This window comes from Schistocerca cancellata, chromosome 7, assembly GCF_023864275.1.
Source record: "Schistocerca cancellata isolate TAMUIC-IGC-003103 chromosome 7, iqSchCanc2.1, whole genome shotgun sequence".
Taxonomy (NCBI): domain Eukaryota; kingdom Metazoa; phylum Arthropoda; class Insecta; order Orthoptera; family Acrididae; genus Schistocerca; species Schistocerca cancellata.
Window position 1 is genome coordinate 134,969,667 of NC_064632.1, and position 22,002 is coordinate 134,991,668.

Below are 22,002 nucleotides of genomic sequence, written 5' to 3' on the forward strand. Positions count from 1 at the left end.
AAGCAGATCAAAATACTATAACGTTAGCTGGTATACTTGATCTACTACTACAGCCGATCTTCTAGATTTCTAAACTTTGGATAACTCTTTTCGGTAAACAGTTCGCTACGAATTTAATTTTTTCATTACTGTTTCTTTGTTTGCCGAGGCGTCAACTGCCCGCAGTTTTTCAATTAGAGCATTGTATGCTGCTGTCTTTTTGTCTCTGTCACTATATTCTTTACTTTTAATCTTCCACAAACATGGGTGGTTTCTATATATTTCAATAAATTCACTTACAAACTCTCGAGAACAATGACGAGTTTCGGCCATTTTAATGCCCTGTGCGCACAAATACAAACACTAGACTGAGCAAACAGCTGTTTCGCGCCAGATTTGCGGCGATCTCCTGTCCACACGCTCCAGCTTCTCTGCGCAGATGTGGTTTGAACCCACAGATTTGAGAGGTTTCGCTCAAACCTCCAACTCCAACTTCCAGGTTTGCACACACCTCAGGTTGGTGCAAATCTTCTGTCCACACGCAACGATCTGTCTGCGCAGATGTGATGTGCGCAGACATTTGCGCAGACAGATCGTTGCGTGTGGACGGGCCTTTAGAAAAATTATAAATGACTGTGCTTAAACTGACACACAATACTTTTAGCGCAACGCAATCTGACTTTCAAAAATCCCTACAAAAGAATGGCCCTGACTAACAATAACCTATACCTTTCATGAACCACTTAACTCACAAAAATCTTCATTACTCGAACTACTGCAAAACAGCGAGCGCCAATACTGCCAGCTAAATAAAAGATTCTAACTACTGAAGGCACTAACTACTGATAGGCATAGTCAGCAAATGAAAGATATTGATAGAGAACAAACAATGTCTTTACCTCAATAGTGTTCAAAAGTCATAATATATATATCAGTTCATGACATCCAGTCTTACAAATTTACTGTCTCTGATGGACACACGTCCAGATCATCCGCTCTCAAAACTTCGCCATCTCTCTCTCCACATCCGCCACTGCTGGCGGCTCACCTCCAACTGCGCAACGCTACGCGCTGTTCACATGCAACTACCCAACACTACAATAGCAAATTCCAACAATGTCACCCAGCCACAGACTGCACATACAGAGCGCTACGTGATGTTGCCAACATAGAAACCTAAACAGCCTACTTACAACCAGTACACGTGAGTCGCTATAAATAAGAGTTTCTTGTGATATGCACCGAGAACCCATACGAAACGGCACCGACAAGTGATCTCTCATCTGTGAATTAGTACACTCTCATCACTGCTACATCAATTAATTTGAGGTGTATAAAGTGATACCCTTTTTTGCAAATAATCCCTCGGTTTGTATATCAGCATATAATACGTGCTACACAATACCAGTCACACACGAGATGAAGGAAATTGCTTTTGATTCGATGTGGTAAACATTAATTTATGTACTTACTTAAATATAGTGAAATTCAAGATAGGTCATTTGTTTCTTGTGGAAACTTTCAGAAAATAAGTGAGATAAAACACTAAATTTCAAATTGTAAAATAGTATATGTTCTTCACACTAACGCATACTGCGTGGAATACACGAAATATGAAAAACCAGTTTACGTGAGAAATGTTGTAGACTTCGCTGTCATCCAAACAGAATAAACGGTTGACTGAAGCTGAAATTAACGAAAGTAATACGGCGACAAAGAAAAACAAAACTCATGAATATTTTCTTTCCACTAATAATAAAGAACAAATATTTTATTTAATAATCTTTTTATGTAGTATCATTTGTTTTATGGGAAATATTGTGATTTAACGTTCGAAAATTGCATAGCGTTGTTACGTGAAAGCTACGACACTGGACAGAGAAATAAAGCGGAAGCCAGATAAGTTGCAAGTGCATGACCCAGTTTCTGCAAAAGTACAGAGCGATCTAAAGAACCGTCAACATTTCAAAATGCACTAATTCACGGAATAACGTAGGCAGAGAGACAATACTTGACATGCACGCCTGAAATGACGTGGAGTTTTGTTGAAACCAAACACAAGTGCAAAAGCCGGCCGACAGATGGCCCTGTACAGTAACACGCCAGTGATGCCACATGTGAATCGTGTAAAAATGGGTTGTAGGGTGGGAGGGAGCATGCGCCAGTAGTCGCGGAATGTTGGCTTTACCGGAAAAGACACTATCACCATGGAGAATCCGCTACTGCAACTTTACGATCCTATCGCCGTAAGGAGGGTATTCGAACGGCTAAAGGTCACATGTATCGCTGTGAAGAAAATGATCACGAAGTTCGAAGCCACGGGTTGTTTAGACGATCGGACCCGCAGTGGGCGACCAGACGCAAATTCTGCTGCTGCTCGGACAGTTCAGACATAAGTGGAGACTTAGCTAGTTCATATCTGCGTGGCATAGTCGCACGTCACACCGGCATTCCAAGCAATACCGTTTGGAGAGCACTAAGAGGTATCCTCCAATGCAATTTGTACAAAAGCCAGCGTTGTCGTGAACTGTTAGCCACCGATTTTGTGACGAGGAGATCATCTGCGTTGTGGGCACTTCGAGAAGTGGTGGGAGATGACCATCGGTTAATTAACGTGCTGTGGACGAACAAAGCCTATTTCACACTCTGGGGGCCTGTAAATACCCACAAGCATGTAAACACTGCATTTCGACTACTGAAAGTGCAATGTCACAAATTTACAGCCAACAGTTTGCAAATAGAATTAAAATTCTTTAACTAGTTATCAACGCCAACTAGGGACGCCTTCTTCAGAAGAAACTCTTAACTGACTTAACAATATCACAGGACAGTACATTAATAGCAGGTACGCATTAGTACAAACACTTAATTTACAAATGAAATTGCTTAAAAATACTCACATGTGGTTAAAAGGAAATTCGAGAGACATCGCTCTAGTCAAAACATTAAAACCACAATTAAAACATTTTCCGCTTGAACACATAACAGGCATAGTCAAATTTTAAAATAATATATAAATATGCCACTAAGGGCACTACAATGGTATAGGACACGAATGAATAACAGCGAATGCGCGAGCAGGCCGTAGCAAATGACGACGTGAACATGATACAGTTCGCGCCATCTAGTAGCAGTATTTACAAAGGTTTAACAACATCTATACGAAATTAATATAATAGTGATTGACAAATTAACGGGATGTAAATCATAAAAGCACGGGAGAGGAAACAGAATTTAAGGGCTTAACAAGGAAACAGATAACCAACATTCCCTATCACACATCTTTAAGTAACGGCTTTAAGCCATTGAAAAAATTTTTATTACGTGACTGCAGTTGTTCATTTAATATCAGACCATCATTCAGAGAAAGATGTTTCAAGATATGTAACTCTTCCAAAATGTTTAATCTAAAACCTTTTCTTTCACAGTGCAAAATTCCGATGTTTTGAATTTCCACAGGTTTGTGGCATGTGATGAACAGAGCGTCGGCAAAGGTTGATTTTTAAATGTTAGAACCATCTTTTCCTAAAAGATGCTCCTTGTATCTAGCAGAGAAAGCACGATCTGTTTGGCCTCTGTAATAGGCTTTACATGTGTCACAACTGATTTTATAGATTCCTGAGTTTTGGAGGGGATAGCGTTCTGATTTTATATTATGGTTCAAATGTCTCTGAGCACTATTGAACTCAACATCTGAGGTCATCAGTCCCCTAGAACTACTTAAACCTAACTAACCTAAGGTCATCACACACATCCATGCCCGAGGCAGGATTCGAACCTGCGACCGTAGCGGTCGCGCGGCTCCAGACTGAGGCGCCTAGAACCTCTCGGCCACTCCGGCCGGCTTTAAATTATGCATAAGATTGCTATGCAAGTTGTCGTTGGCAGAAAAGGCTACGCTACTAGTAGATAAGATTTTCAGAAATAAGACCAAAGCCAAAATTACTGCTTTTCTGATAGATACAAGGAGCATCTTTTAGGGAAAATGGTTCTAACATTCATAACTCAACCTTTGCCGAACACCTGTTGATCACAGGCCACAAACCCGTGGAAATTCATGACATCGGAATTTTGCACTGTGAAAGAAAAGGTTTTGGATTAAACATTTTGGAAGAATTACAGATCTTCAAACACCTTTCTCTGAATGATAGCCTCTTATTAAATGAACGACTACAGTCACGTAATAAAAAATTTTTCAATGGCTTAAAGCCGTTAATTAAAGATGTCTGATAGGGAATGTTGGTTATTCGCTTCCTTGTTAAGCCCTTAAATTCTGTTTCCTCTCCCGTGCTTTTATGATTTACATCCTGTTAATTTGGCAATCACTATTATATTAATTTCGTAGGGATGTTGTTAAACCTTTGTAAATTCTGCTACTATTTGGCGTGAACTGTATCATGTTCACGTCGTCATTTGCTACGGCCTGCTCGCGCATTCGCTGTTACTCACTCGTGTCCTATACAACTGTAGTGCCCTTAGTGGCATATTTATATATTGTTTTAAAATTTGACTGTGCCTGTTAGTGTTCAAGTGGAAAATGTTTTAATTGTGGTTTTAATGTTTTGATTAGAGCGATGTCTCTCAAATCTCCTTTTAACCACATGTGAGTATTTTTAAGCAATTTAATTTGTAAAAGTTAAGTGTTTGTGCTAATGTGATATTGTTAGGTAAGTTAAGAGTTTCTTCTGAAGAAGGCGCCCCTAGTTGGCGTTGGAAACTAGTTAAAGAATTTTAATTCCATGTGCAACCGGTTGGCTGTAAATTTGTGACATGGTAATTAATTACGATTGCTGATCACAGCCGTGTTCAAAACACTACTGAAACTCCTGCAACTGTCATGAAATCAGCATTGTTTGAGGAGATAGTGACGGTGTTGTATGAATTTACCGAATCAGTCGTGAACGGACCTTTTTTCTTGGAGGAAATGAGGGTTCTGCTTTTCAAACTGTCAGCGTGGCGGATTCGAGGTGTGCCGATATGTTACAGAATCGCATTGTCCCTAGCCTGGTTGATAAACCCCTGCTGGAAGGCACGACATTTATGCAGGATGGTACTCCACATCATACTGCTACATGTGTAAAAGATCTCTTGCGTACATCGTTTGGTGAGGATGGGGTGCTTGGCCTCTCAGGTTCCCAAGCCTCAGTCCGAACGATTATGAAAATTTGGAAATTTGTAGTAAGTTCCTATGGGAGCAAACTGCTGAGGTCATCGGTCGCCAGGCTTACACACTACTTAATCTAACTTAGACTAACATACGCTATGGACAACACACACACCCATGCCCGATGGAGGGCTCGAACCTCCGACGGGGAGGGCCGCGCGAACCGTGGCAAGACGCCGAAGACCGCGCGCCTACCCCACGCGGCCCCGAGTGATTACTACTTGTGGGGTTATCTGAAGTCGCACGTCTACGGCGATCGTCTGACGTCATTAGGGATACTAAAAGACAACGTATGACGGCAATATCTCACCATGCCCACTGCCCATGCTATTAGTAACACTTCTCACGATTATTGTGGGGCAATGGGTGCTGCAAGATCCACATATTGAATACAGCAGGTAATTCGGATCAGCACACGCTCTATCGTGCTTTGACGTGGAAAATTCTAAGATGTTTATAATTTGAAATCTTGATTGTATTACTAATGTGGAAGTTTGTTGGTATGTGCAAACTCTCATTACCTAGGAAGAAAACGCCTTGTACGGCTCCAACAACCGTTGAAACTTTTATGCTTCTGCAAGGAGTATTTGGAAAGTAAGGAACGCTCGATTGCGAAGTAGAAACTACAGCGAAAATCAAAACTGTTTTATTTGCAACAGTTAACTACACCTTGTAGCTACTTCTCTACAAAGTCGCCGCTCCAGCTTAGTCACCTGTCCTAGAGTTGTAGCAACTTCCCAATACCCTCGTCATAGAAGGGCGTCTCCTCCGCTTTCTGACAATTTTCTACGCTGGACTTCAGCTCGTTGTCTGTGCCAAAGTGTTCTCTTCACAGCCAGCGATTCATTTGAGCAGAGATGAAAATCAGAGGGAGCCAAGTCCGGGCTGTACAGTGGACGATTAAACACTTCCTAGCGAAAGCGCCGAAGGAGCGTCCCCATTGCACTTACAGCGTGCGGCCGAGAACTGCCGTGAAGAAAGAAATGGGTGACAGTTGCATTACGTGAGGCTGCTTGACATCTGGCGAAATTTCACGGCAGGTACCCATACCTGGGGGAGACGTTGTTATTGTAGGCACCTTTACGCGCTCACTGTGCTCTCTGAACTGAAACGACCGATGTTGTGTTCTTTACGTACTAGAGACCCTGCGTAACACACCTGTGCAAAGCTTCATCGAAATTTCACTGTGCTTTCTATCTCGCGACCAATCGTTCCTCACTTTCCGAGTAGCCGTTTCTCACCGAAAGCGTCGAGGCGCCTCCCTTCTTTGAGACTTGCAACAGGCTACAGCTGGCAAGCAACAAGAATTCATCTTAGAACTACGTCCAAGTAACTACTGCGCATGCACAGTCGTTAACATGCATATGAATATCGGGCTTTACGTGCGAGTTCCATAATCAGTATTACGCCCAAAGCTGCCGTGGTAGGTAACTGGGTTACTGGAAGAGTACACTGTAGTATGTAGGCGGCACATGGACGCTTTCCATGCTTACTTTGCTGTAGTTATCGTATTTAGATGCTGGTCGCAGTAATTTATATTAACTGATTAACTGAACTACTCGCCGACGACTTCATTAAACAGTCTACATTTGTCGAGAGAGTGATATGTATACAATGCATACCAGCTAAAAGTGTGTTGTTACGTTGCAACTTTCAGTATTTGACGTGCTCTTTTTACAATTCAGTCATATAGTGTCCTAGGAACCACAATTACTGCAAAGATGCAATTCTGTACCTAGTATCGATTCCGAACAACTTGGCTATCTTTGGGCCAGTCTGTGAGATATTCTGGAAGATTTTATTTTATTTACTATCTTTGTTTCTTCAGACGTTCATATCTGAAGGAGCAAACTTTGTTGACGATCCACAGTTGTATTAAATATTACTGGATTTATTTGTTAATTGCGAATTCTTGGACATAAGCTGTGTTAGATGTACAGTACCAGAAAAAATTTAGAAGACCCTATTAGAGGTTTCGACTTCACTCAATATTCATTGCTGCAATAGTGCGTTACATTTACAGATGAGTAGCACAGGCGGTTCTGAGGTACCAGGCCGACCCTTGCTGAAACATCCATGTTAGTACGTGGTGTACCCTCCACCGGTGACAATGCAGGCGCTGACGCTGGCATTCAATCGATCATAAAGGTGGTGTATACTGTCCTGCGATACGTTATGCCAAGCCTCCTCGGCCTGTTCACGTATTTTTGCAAGAGTTGTTGGTTGACGAGCGACACGAGTCACTTCTCGTCCCATCATATCCCACAACCGTCCTACTAGAGACAAGTGCGGAGATCGTGCTGGCCAGGGAAGTTGCTGCACGCTGAATTTCAAAGGCAGTACGTGGGCGATCATTATCCTGTTGGAACAACACACCACAGTGAGCTGTGCGTGGCTCGTGTCCCCGCCAATTATGTACAGGGTTATTACAAATGATTGAAGCGATTTCACAGCTCTACAATAACTTTATTATTTGAGATATTTTCACAATACTTTGCACACACATACAAAAACTCAAAAAGTTTTTTTAGGCATTCGCAAATGTTCGATGTGTGCCCCTTTAGTGATTCGGCAGACATCAAGCCGATAATCAAGTTCCTCCCACACTCGGCGCAGCATGTCCCCATCAATGAGTTCGAAAGCATCGTTGATGCGAGCTCGCAGTTCTGGCACGTTTCTTGGTAGAGGAGGTTTAAACACTGAATCTTTCATGAGCCAGTTTTCCAGCATGTCCAGATACACGTGTCCTGTAACGTTTTTTTCGCAGAAGAAAAAGGGGCCGTAAACTTTAAACCGTGAGATTGCACAAAACACGTTAACGTTTGGTGAACTGCGAATTTGCCGCACGAATGCGTGAGGATTCTGTAGCGCCCATATCCGCACATTGTGTCTGTACACTTCACCATTAAGAAAAAATGTTGCTTCATCACTCAAAACAAGTTTCGCACTGAACGCATCCTCTTCCCTGAGCTGTTGCAACCGCGCCGAAAATTCAAAGCGTTTGACTTTGTCATCGGGTGTCAGGGCTTGTAGCAATTGTAAACGGTAAGGCTTCTGCTTTAGCCTCTTCCGTAAGATTTTCCAAACCGTCAGCTGTGGTACATTTAGCTCCCTGCTTGCTTTATTCGTCGACTTCCACGGGCTACGCGTGAAACTTGCCCGCACGCGTTCAACCGTTTCTTCGCTCACTGCAGGCCAACCCGTTGATTTCCCCTTACAGAGGCTTCCAGAAGCTTTAAACTGCGCATACCATCGCCGAATGGAGTTAGCAGTTGGTGGATCTTTGTTGAACTTCGTCTTGAAGTGTCGTTGCACTGTCATGACTGACTGATGTGAGTGCATTTCAAGCACGACATACGCTTTCTCGGCTCCTGTCGCCATTTTGTCTCACTGCGCTCTCGAGCGCTCTGGCGGCAGAAACCTGAAGTGCGGCTTCAGCCGAACAAAACTTTATGAGTTTTTCTACGTATCTGTAGTGTGTCGTGACCATATGTCAATGAATGGAGCTACAGTGAATTTCTGAAATCGCTTCAATCATTTGTAATAGCCCTGTATTTTACACCTTGTTTTTAACGTACTTCCACCTCACTACATTCATTTAAATAATACTGTCACTGAGTTACTGCTTCGCCTGATCGTGAACGGCGTTAGCAGCACCTATCGATACATCCCCTCTCGTAGTATCTTTGCTTGACTGCTATGATTTCCTGGTCGTTGTCTGTGGTAAGGAGTTAGTTGGTGGCAGTTCGGGTTGCGAGTTCGGGTCTGTCAGTCAGTTGGAACGTGTCTGGAGCGCAGTCCCGGCCTGCCAGTCGGGAGTTGCAATGCGGCACTAGTGCAGTCGGGTTGGAGCAGCAGTGAGGTCTGCGTCGTCATGGCTCGCTCGACCATCGCCGCCACGCATTTCTTGAGCCGGGTCTTGGTGGATCGTCTGTCGGTCGTCCTACTGGATGACGCGTTTTGGCCCGCTGATCGTTCATGAGTCGGCTGTGTGTGTGTGTGCATCGACTCCCGATTTATCTTCGTGCGTGTTTGGTTACTGTTGTGTATCGTTCAGGTCTTATTTCCACTGACGACGATTTTAGATGTTGGCATTCTGAGGCGAGTCGGTCGGTTGTTGCGAACGAGGGAAGTTCTCTGAGCGCTTCAGTCGGCTGGGGCCGTTAGCAGTCCTTGCGCAGTATCGGAGAGTGTGTGGAGCTGTCAGATCGCTACGAACTTCGTGGTTCGCCGACTCGGGACGTCAAAGTTGAGTAGTGGCATCAACTACCCAAGCCACGTTTATTCATGTTGTGGTGGTTCGCTTCGGTGGTTTGCTGTTGGGGAGGTTTTCCGGTGGGCAACACCGCTTGCTTCTACTGCTGAGATTTAGCCACCATGCGGTGCAATTAACTATTTTGGTCGGCTTACGATTTGAGTGCACCAGTGGAATTTTCTGTCTTGTGGCCGTTAGTGTTCTGGTTACCTGCCCTAGGCGCTGATGTAAATTCAGGCAGAGTTCTTTTGAGCAAGTTAACTATTACCGTGTTTCAAATTCAAGTGTACCAGTGGAATATTCTGCCTAGTGTCCGTTAGTGTTCCGGTTAGGTGTCCTGGCCACTTACGTAATTTCAGGCAGCATCCTTTCCTCACCTGTTGTCGCTGTCCAACATGGTGTGTAATTTTGACAGCTAACACGTACTCCATTGTGGATTATCACGTTTGTAACATTGCCGGTTTGTGTTCTCATGTACTGATTGACGGGAAGCAAGTTGTGTCAGTCGGTCCGTGGCTGCCCCCTGGTTGGGATCCGACGGATCAAGTATACTTGGGCTCACCACCTGTCTCACCTAAGTGAACGAGGGCAGACTGACTTCCCTGGAGGCTTTCTGAGTGCCACCGGTGTTCAATCTTGTGTTCTGCCTTTAAAGATTATGGTAATATATTTTGAAATTTTGAAGTTTGATTGTGGCCCTCAGCCATTGGTATTGCACCTTAGATATGTTGTTTCTTTAAATTGTTTTATTGCTATCTTAATTGAATTTTTGATCTTTTTGAGATTTCTTGTTGACCTTCTGCCTTTAAAGGTCTATGGTAATATATTCTATAATTTTGGAAATTAATTGTGGGCCTCAGCCATTTATATTGCACTTTGCGTATGTTGTTTTTTGAATTATTTTATTGCTACTTTAATTGGATTTTTAGCTTGCTGTTGGAGGCCTTCAGCCGTGAAAGAGTTGCTGAATTACAATAAATGACAATTATTATAAGCAGTAACTGACCTCAACCCTTGGCCCTTTCCACAATCCTATTACCTGCTCTACCAAGTGGGTTTAGCGGGCGTCTCACATAGCACGGCAAAAGAACGGGTCTAACAACATACAACTCATTGGCGTCTCCTCCAGAAACACCGAAGGTGAACGAGAGTTGTAGCATATCGCATCCCAGAGCATAAGAGGGTGTGGTCAGTGTGTGTTGGACAAGTGCACTCTAAAAGACAGCACTCACCTGATCTACATCATACGCGCAACTGACCATCACTTACATGCAGGCAGAATCTGCTTTCATCGATGAAGTCCGCCATTCCATCTTCTAAGTGATCCTCTGACGACACCAGGTCGAGTCATGCACGTCGATGCTGTGGCGGGAGTGGAAGAAGGGTTAGAGGTGAGCTTGCCCGTAGTCCCACTGCTAATAACCGATTCGCAACAATTCGTGTTGACGTGTCTGGTCTCACAAGCCCCCTTTTCTACATTGTGGTAGCTGTATAATATGCCACTGGTGCCCTTACAATATGCCGATCCTGGCTGGCGCCTGTGCTGCGTGGATGTCCAGAACCGCGTCTACGGATGAGAGAATGTTCACGTGACCATTGATACTAGTATAGTTGCACAACTGACGCAGCACGTTCAGATTGTGTGGCAACTCCTCGAATGGACGAACCCTCCACTCCGAAGGCCACAATATGACCCCTTTCAAAGTCGCCCAGTTGGCTGTAGGAAGCACGAGTGCGTCTCCGTGGCAGGGTTTCCTGCTTGCTTCATACATTTTCACCACACTTGGTCCTCTGGCTGTGAGTATGTCCTTTTAAAGGGTAGATGTTGTACAGGATTTTATTTATTTCTTATAAGCCGCCTATGTGGTTCTGTCGTGTCCCGAGAGGTAGATGGTACACCTTACAGCAGACTGGGAATCTTACCTGGGCCGATACAATCGATGAGAGAAAGTTGGGTGGGCTACAAGCGGAAAGCATTTCAAAGTACGGAACTAGGTAAAAATCTCAAGGAAGCAGGATAGAAGTCAAAGTCAGTGTGGGTTCACGATAACAGAACTCTACTCCAGGCACTACTCCAAGGCTAAGACCTCCTTAGCTAACTCTACGTCTAACTCGGATCTCGTGCCGATATAAGTCGGCTAACTAGTCCTCTAAATCTATCACATTAACAGCGGCGGTATGCCGAGGCTAGCAACTGTTGTAAGTCCGAGACCGGGCGACGAGCAACAAGTGTGTAGTGTCTCCTTACTACTGCAGACCTGTTCTCCCTGTGGCTATCGGACGGAACCGTATTTATAGTGCTCACAAAGGTCGCTTACTTGTTCCATACCATATTAGGAAGAATTCTAGAACACCTCCTCTGACGTCTGTTTGTGTTTGGCGTGGCTGGAGTCACATACGCAGTCCTTCATTTGTGTGTACAAACACTGATTATTGCTCGGCGTCGGAATGTCGGCAACTTGGACATACTTGTTCAAACGTTGTCCAACGCTCTGGTTGGTTCTGGATGTCAGCTCCTAGTTTCGGCTTTGGAACAATTCATGAGTTTGGTACTTTTTTATCTCTTACAGACCCGGAGTTTGCGACAGTACTGAATCACAAGCTTCCCAAAAGTCAAGAAAACAAGATGAACCAGGTTTCCTCCATTCATGCCGGCCGCGGTGGCCGTGCAGTTCTAGGCGCTGCAGTCCGGAACCGCGGGACTGCTACGGTCGCAGGTTCGAATCCTGCCTCGGGCATGGATGTGTGTGATGTCCTTAGGTTAGTTAGGTTTAAGTAGTTCTAAGTTCTAGGGGACTGATGACCTAAGATGTTAAGTCCCATAGCGCTCAGGGCCATTTGAACCGCCATTCATGACTGCCAAAAGATCAAGCGAGAAAAGCGTCAACTGAATTTCGCATGTTCAGTGTCGTCGTGAACGGCGATTCTCGGAGCGACTTCATCTCTGGAGAACCATTCAAAATTCTGTCAGAAACTGATGTCAATTGTGCATATACTTGCTCGTAGTGGTATTTCAGAGAGTTGTGTGTGGTCCATGTACCTAGGTAAGGACCAGTATCTCTTTATGGATAAAATCACGGAAAGTAATGTTAGGTAAAATAAACAAGAACAACGAGGGGAAATCTCTTTCAATGACCAATGCCCACCCGCAATGTAGTCACTACAAAAGAGGGGAGGGGGGGGGGACAAAAAGGCACAGTGAACAGTACATCTTGCCACACACAGTCAACCAGCTCCATTTCATCAGCGTGTTTCTACACTTCGTGACCAAAAGTATCCGGACACCTGGATGAAAATGACGTACAAGTTCGTGACGCCCTCCATCGGTAAATGTTGGAATTCAGTAAGGTTTTGTCCCACTCTTAGCCTTCATGACAGCTTCCGCTCTCGCAGGTATACGTTCAGTCAGGTGCTGGAAGGTTTCTTGGGGAATGGTAGCCTATTCTTCACAGAGTGCTGCACTGAGGAAATATCGATGTCGGTCGGTGAGGCCTGGCACGAAGTCGGCGATCCAAAACATTCCAAAGGTGTCCTATAGGATTCAGGTCAGGACTCAGAGAAAGTCAGTCCATTACAGGGATGTCATTGTCGTGTAACCATTTCGCCACAGGCTGTGCATTATGAGCAGGTACGCTATCGTGTTGAAAGATGCAATCGCCATCCCCGAACTGCTCTTCAACAGTGGGAAGCAGGAAGGCGCTTAAAACATCAGTGTAGGCCTGTGCTGTGATAGTGCCACACAAAACAACAAGGGGTGCAAGCCCGCTCCATGAAAAACACGACCACACCATAACACCACCGCCTCCCAATTTTACTGTTGGCACTACACACGCTGGCAGATGACGTTCACCGGGCATTCGCCATACCCACACCCTGCCATCGGATCGTCACATAGTGTACCGTGATTCGTCACTCCACACAACGTTTTTCCACTGTTCAATTGTCCAATGTTTACCCTCCTTACACCAAGCGAGGCGTCGTTTGGCATTTACTGGCGTGATGTGTTGGCTTATGAGCAGCCACTCGAACATGAAATCCAAGTTTTCTAACCTCCTGACTGACTGTCATAGTACGTGCAGTGGATCCTGATGCAGTTTGGAATTCCTGTGTGATGGTCTGGATATATGTCTGCCGATTACACATTACGACCTTCTTCAACAGTCGACGCTCTCTGTCAGTCAATAGACGAGGTCGGTCTGTACGCTTTTTGTGCTGTATGTGTCCCTTCACGTTTCCATTTCACTATTACATCGGAACCAGTGGACCTAGGGGTGTTTAGCAGTGTGGAAGTCTCGCGTACAGATGTATGACACAAGTGACACCGAATCACCCGACGACGTTCGAAGTCCGTGAGTTCCGCGGAGCGCCCCATTCCGCTCTCTCACAACGTCTAATAACTACTGAGGTCGCTGATATGGAGTGCCTGACAGTAGGTGGCAGCACAATGCACCTAATATGAAAAACGTATGTTTTTGTGGGTGTCCGGATACTTTTGATCACATAGTGTAGCACGGCATTGCATCCGAAGAAGAGGAAGAACAGTACAGTGCTGTTTTAATTGCAAACTGAGAACAGTGAAACAGGGCAGTAGCCATGCTGAGCTGGCAGGGGGACCACAGGGCTGTCGTCAGAGTAACTAGAGCTGTAAATTATTTCCTACGGGCCACATACGCTGGCGAAAGTGTGCCGATCTTGGAGGAATGGATTTGTGTAATGGGACGTCATGGTACGGTGTATTTAGAGAGGGATGTTTCACAAACAAATGTGGGGTGAGGAGATTTTCGGGAATACTGTGACATAAAATCCATGTATAAGACGTAACAGAAAAATAGATGCTGCAATGCGGTTGTTATTAACTACACACGGTTTAAAATATGTTACTCAGTGTCACCATGTAGTGATGAGTCTTTCAGGCTTGTAATCTACTTAATCGGAAATAACAATTTAAAGAAAAATGTCGAAACGGTTTTCCTGTTTCTTCCAGACTTATCCTCAATTTAACTGCAGCATCCAACAACGTATGGGGTGCTGCAATTAGATATATCGTAATGATGGAATCTTTTCACTTATTCACCCAAGAACTATTAAATTTAGTTACACAGTGTTTCAGAATAATCGCAACAGTACAATTTCAAGGTATTTTATACGTTTCAGAGATTAGGGATCGATATCCTGAAAGCTCATCCAAAGGCGCAGCATAAGATCGACATTCTAGTTAATAAGAACTCCTGAGTCGTCTGGACTAAGCAACTGGACTTATCCTCTGTGAAGAGTGTGTCTATGAAGCCCCTTAGGAGGTGTACAATGACATAGACGGCAGGGCACACATACTGCCATGGTCACATCACCTAAAGCGGCGTTAATCTTACTGACTGTAGACGTTTCAACATTCTCTTTATTGTTCTTTGTAGAATTACCTTACGTACTGCTATAGTTAATGTGCATTTGTTTCTTTCAGCTGTTATTATTTTACACATCAACGTGTCAGCACATGAAATTACAGGAGAAAAATTACATTAGATAAAATGTGATAGTGATGACACTTTCTGAAGGACCTGACCATCATTTCGCAGGACAATGCTCAAGCACGTACAGAACAAGGTGTTACTGATTTGTTTGACTGCCCTCGTCAGCTCAACTCGATTTCTAAACTGAAGGAAACACTTCACGGCATTCGCTTCAGAACTGATACAAATTCGTCGGGCAATAGACCGCGCTGCTCGAACTATCAACACACTTGGCACTGCTAAGAGTATCCTACGACTTCCACATCTCTGGCAGTGGGTTATACACAATGCTGATGACTACTCTGAAGACCAGTAAAACTTTGAAACACGTATGTATTTTGCACGAACTGTGAATAAGTAGTTGCCACTATTAAAGTTCGAACCCTCGTAAATAAGAACAGGAGTGGCTCCAGTTCTGATCTCTGGGCTACTTGCCGTATGGCAGTGGCCCCTCAGAACCCACACAATAGTTATCCTCAACTTTGTGGACAATGAGATTTTGCTATCTATTGTTAAAGTAAGACGTGAACCAGTTGTGAGCTACTCACCGTATTCCATAATGCTCCAACTTCTGGAGCAATATTTTGTGATCAACACAATCAAGCGCCTTACTTAAATAAAAAAGGTACCTAACGTTCGAAACCTTTTGTTTAATGCGTCCAGTTCGTCACAGAGCAAAGAGAGTATAGCATTTTCAGTTATTAAATCACTCATAAAACCAAACAACACTTTACAGCAAATTATGTGAAATGAAATGATCCATTATTCTTACATACGTCCTTTTCATAACTTTAACAAACATTGATGGTGAAGAAATAGATCTAAAATTTATATTATCCCTTTCTCCATTTTTATAAAGCGGCCTTACTACTGAGTACTTTAACCGTTCAGGAAACTGACCATTCCTAAAGGAAAAATTACAAACATGACTAATTACAGAGTTTACATATGCAGCACAGTTATTTAGTATTCTGCTAAATACTCCATCATAAACATGAGAGTCCTTAGTCTTCAGTGATTTAATTATTGACTCAATCTCCCCACTGTCAGTATCACAGAGGAGTATTTCAGATATCAGTACCAGAAGGGCATTTATCAAGAGAGTTATATGATTCCCTGTAGAAACTAAATTTTATTTAATTCACCAGTTATGTTCAGAAACTGATTATTAAATACTAAATCGGACTTACCAGTAACAGAAACATTTTTACTACGTACTGCGTACTGACTTTATATCCTCTAATTTGTGCTGCTGATCAGTCACTTCCTGCACGACTATCCATGTGGTTATAATTTTATCCTGTGACTTAGCAATTAATTTCGTGTTTAATATTGTTTAAGTTAAAAAAGTTTCTTTGTAATATATTTTGTAACTTACGGATCGTGACTGATTACTCCAATTTCCAGTTGTATTGATAGGCATTGGTTCTCATCTTTTGGACATCCTGTCGCGTCGTTATATGGGGTTTCCCGAAATGGCTTCCTGGGCTAGTTTTGTCCTCAATGTATCAATTACATTACGTCGAAATTTTCAGCGCTATATTGAAAATTCCGGTATGGAATATAAAAAAGCAGCCCCTGCAATAACTACTGATAATGAACCTTCTGCATTTCTCAACAATTTTCCACCCGTGGCTTCTCGCTGTAAATAAGACCATCGACAGAGAGGAATCTCAAAGAGAACATTCAGTTCCGGCGTGATTGTGAACTCAACGATAGCACCTGAAGATGGCGGCCAGATGGATCGCCGAAATATCGTGCAGCATACCCGTGAAGAGCATAAACATAAACAGATTCCGCATTATCTACAATGACATCAACACATTTTAAACTCACGTAATACGTTGACTAAGAGATAATTATTAATTATATACTTTCTTAATTATATACTTTTCAGAGTTCAAAAATCACGACAAGAGGACCGTTATTTACAGTCTCTTGCATGTGGTGAATGAATACCTGGAACTGAGTTTCGCACGATCACTGCTTGATGAAGACATGTTAGTTTTTGCACGACCCATTGTTCGATCTCCAAAATTCAAAGAACTCGAACAAGATACGTATTTTCCATAATTGTATAGCAAAGATACATAAGGGATTTTGTTTTACAGGAACGGATTTTAACTGTAACAGTTTTGTGCGATTTCCTGTGCGTTCGGTGAATGACCTTAGAGACACAGCCGTTATCCTGTGTAATCAGTCAGGTCCAGTGGCCATGACTTTATCGAGGTACTTTGCGTCTTAACTTCACAAACACTTACCTCCGTATCTAAAATACTTGCGTCTGTATGATGATACGATCTACTTCCATTAAACGATCTAGGTAAATACAATTCAGAATTTAACATTCATCTCTTCACTTCAGGTTCGATATCTTTATGAAGGATTTCATTCACGAATTGACTAATAAAATGCAGTAGCTCAGACGCCGCATATAGGCCAATCAAGTTATAGTGGTGGATGACTGTGTACTCAGCGATCGCACCTGAAGATGGCCGCCAGATGGATCGCCGAAATACGTGCAGCATACCCATGAAGACCATAAACATAAACCGATTCCGCATTATCTACCATGACATCAACACATTTTAAACTCACGTAATACATTGACTAAGTGATAATTGTACTGAATTATATACTTTTCAAATTTCAAAAATCACAACAAGAGGACCGTTATGTACAGTCTCTTGCATGTGGTGAATGAATACCTGAAACTGAGTTTCGCACGATCACTGCTTGCTGAAGACATATTAGTTTTTACAAGACCTATTGTTCGATCTACAAAATTCAAAGAACTCGAACATGAAACGTATTTTCCATAATTGTATAGCAAAGAGGCATTAGCGATTTTGTTTTACAGGAACGGATTTTAATTGTAACAGTTTTGTGTGACTCCCTGTGCCTTCGGTGAATGACCTTAGAAGCACAGCCGTTGTCTTGTGTAATCAGTCTGGTCCAGTGGCCATGATTTTATCGAGGTATTTTAATTGCGTCTCAACTTCATAAACACTTACCTCCATATCTAAAATACTTGCATCTGTGTGATGATACGATCTACTTCCAAGAAACAATCTAGGTAAATATAATTCAGAACTTAATGTTCATCTAATCACTTTCGGTTCGATATTTTTATGAAGGATTTCATTCACGAATTGACTAATAAAATGCAGTAGCTCAGACGCCGCATATAGGCCAATCTAATTATAGTGGTGGATGAGATTTTCTTTGCCAGTAGATGTAACAAAAGATGTAAGTCTAATGAGGAGAGAGATGATGGATTACCGTTTGTTTATTATCATTACATTGAATGTAAAGTGCCAAAAATTGCGGAGTAAGGATATGTTTTGTGTAGTGGACTGACAAGACAGCCAGTCCACAGTGACGGGTAACCGAAAGGCACGCGTTTACACACGCCGGCTGGCGTTAGGTCTGAAATAGGATACGTAATGAATGCTATAAAGAAAAGTACGTAGCTGCTGGAATACTTAACTTTAATCCATCATTTGTATACAGCATTCTGGATGATACAAGTGAGACTCTCTCTAGAAACGGTTAATGGCGCCTTGCTAGGTCGTAGCCATGGACTTAGCTGAAGGCTATTCTAACTATCTCTCGGCAAATGAGAGAAAGGCTTCGTCAGTGTAGTCGCTAGCAAAGTCGTCGTACAACTGGGGCGAGTGCTAGTACGTCTCTCTAGACCTGCCGTGTGGTGGCGCTCGGTCTGCAATTACTGACAGTGGCGACACGCGGGTCTGCCATGTACTAATGGACCGCGGCCGATTTAAAGCTACCACCTAGCAAGTGTGGTGTCTGGCGGTGACATCACATTTTGGAAAGCTGTTTCGTGATGAGCCAGATGTACACAATTTTTACTTACCTGTGATGTGCTAGTTTTTCGTTAGCAAAAATAAGCTTATGTTTTTCGGATTGCTGTTTACTCAAAAAACACAGATTTAAGAAGAATATTAGATTTATTTTATTCTCATTCCGCTGAACTAGTAAGAACGTATACAAAACAATGTATGTTTCTTTTATTTCATGCATAGTGAGAAGCTTAATATCAGGAATGTCTGTCCAAATTAAGACAAACACTTCTGGTGCACTCTGGAGCTGTAAGTGTAACACAAATTCTTAACGAACCTCAGTATGAAAGCCTCCGTGTAAGCTCAATAGAGCACCTTATGAGAGACAAGAGGCGCTGTGAGGCAATCTCTAACCACGAATAAAACATTTAAAAAATATAACTATTTAGTTTGTAAAAAATATGTTTGTGAAAAATCAGTAATTTGACTAATAATTCGCAGAATACGTCTCGTTTTTTCGCACAAATAAATTTTACATGATGCTCGTCTTGCTCTATCTTATTTAAATTGTAAATATTAAATGTGACAAGTCACTTTGCTTTTTGCATTGGTGTTTTCTGTATAAAGTCTTCCACTTAATAAAGTTTATAAAATCCTGTTCTGCTTCGGGGCCGCTAAAGATTTTCTGTGGAACATCGCACAGTAGACAAGGCTATAACAAATAAAATAAAGGTAGAATATGTGTAAGTCATATCCGTTGTTTCTTGCTTTTTTTTTGGTATAGATGGATAAGATTATTTTCACCTAAAATACATATATATTTGAAACGTAGATACATAGGTTATCTTTACTCCAACGTACATAAGTAATTAACTTACAAATTTCTTATTGCATTTAATAAGCAACAACATTTTTCTGCTTTCTTCACAATTTATTAGCCTCACTAAACGTTCAGTTAGCAAAGAACATAGTCTAACAAATTACGACATTGTCATGTGGAAAAAAAAATTGGAACTTCTTAGTTTTCCTCCTTATCTTCATGGATTGAAAAATAATTGGTTCAAATGGCTCTGAGCATTATGGGACTTAACATCTATGGTCATCAGTCCCCTAGAACTTAGAACTACTTAAACCTAACTAACCTAAGGACAGCACACAGCACCCAGTCATCACGAGGCAGAGAGAATCCCTGACCCCGCCGGGAATCGAACCCGGGAACCCGGGCGTGGGAAGCGAGAACGCTACCGCACGACCACGAGCTGCGGACTGAAAAACAATTACTGATTTCGGTGACAGGCTATCATCTGCGACATTTAATGTCGTTGACCCTAATGCGTCAAATAATGTCCAGTTATGGAACGCACAGAAACAGTAAATTTTTAAAATAAAGGAAAACCGTAATTTCAGCTACTACTACGTAGGCATCTGCGGCCGGTGTGATGATGATTAAAATCCTTTTGGGTTTTGTACCCCATCATAGAACAAAATACTTTCACTATAAACTTAAAACAAGCGTTTCTAGCGTATTATAACCGCCTGATCTTGCCATGAGGAGGGCCGTTGTAATACAGTAGAAACGTTGATTTTAAGTATGTAATCATTGTATTTTATACTATGACGTGGTACAACACCCAGAAGAATTTTAATCATCGTTTGCTAGTTGTGATGAGGTACAAATCGAACTGTAAAGGTAAGAGTTTTATGGCACAACGTGAATAAAAGAAAAGATTAGTTAATCGGACGCATCCTGAAGCATCACAGAATAGTTAATTTGATAATGGAGGCAAACCTTCAGCGTAAAAACTGTAGAGGGCCAGCAACGCTTGACTAGAGTAAACAGGTTCGAGTGTATGCAGGTCACAAACTGGAAGACCACAACAATAACAGTGTACAAGAAAGTTACCTGTGTAACATATCTTGATGAATCACATGTACAAATAATCAAATAACATGCATTAATACATAAAATAGATTACGATTAAAATTACTTTCAGATCACTGTTTGAGTGTGGCCTGTGGTTAAGGCCAGTAGCTAGCCAACCTTAGGACTTCCTCGAACCCCACATGTCTTTCAAATACATACAAAGTCTAGTCAAGATCGGATAGCTGCATGTTGACAACACTGGCCTCTGAGCCTGCAGTCTGTCAGTCCCATGGTTAATCTTCCTGATGTGTGGTTCACAGACACTATTTTTTGAAATATCGATTTCGCACTCGATGTTAAAACTATTCATTTTCAATGTCGTCGACCGTAATTTCGGCCTTTACCCATTTTCACGTGGAACAGTGCGAAAATTTCCCTTTTTTAGTACATGTTTAAGTTGAAAAACAAGTTTAAGTCTGTAAGTAGGCGCAATATCGACTTCAATAAGCAAAGGACGTGTCATCCACTACCGCTGTACAGTTCGAAAATCGATCAAACATTGTACGACGACATAGTAAAGAGCAAGACCACTGCCGTTATACGCCATCGTCTTCTGTGGTTCGGAATGCTGGACACTAACTAAAACGGAGATGCAAAAGCTTCTAACATTTCAAAGAAAGGCGATGAGAAGAATCTGGGTCCCGGTGATGCACGAAGATATTTGCAGAGCGAGAAAGAATAATTAATGAGATCATGAACCAGCCCAATCTTTTATAATACCAAAACAGTACACGGCTCCAGTGGGCAGGTCATGTAATTAGCATGGAACAGATTCGACTTCCTAAGCAAGCTTTCATTGCCCACATTGCAACAAAAGAACTCAAGAGTGGGCCAAAAACAGATGGGAAGAGGATGTAATGAAAGATGCAGAAGCTTTGGACATAGTCGATTGGGAGGAAACAGCAACGGACAGAATGCAGTGGAAACTGATTGATGAGGCAGTGCACGGCTTACAGCGTTGGTGACTGCCGGATAAGTAAGTTGCGTGCTAAAATGTAACATGTGACGGAAAGAAGCAACCTCAATACACGAACTTGTACGATTCTCTCAGAAGCTCAACACACTTCCTGAAACTAAAAGTAATGGGGTAAGATTAATGTAAGCAATCTGTAAAATTATGTAGAAATCTTTGTATCTGTCTACATTAATTGGGTGATGTACCACATGCTTCGTAAAAGTTAATTTTGTTCAGAATTTATTTAGCGAATATCAAAGCACCTTCATTGATATTTTTTGACTGGTAAGCAATGAATGAAATTTATCAGGTTCGAGATAACGTGAGACAAATACTGTGACTTCCAAGAAAATGTGCTTGTCAGAAGATAGCAAAGACCTTTTTAAGCGACATTACCAACTCTCGACTTCCGTTG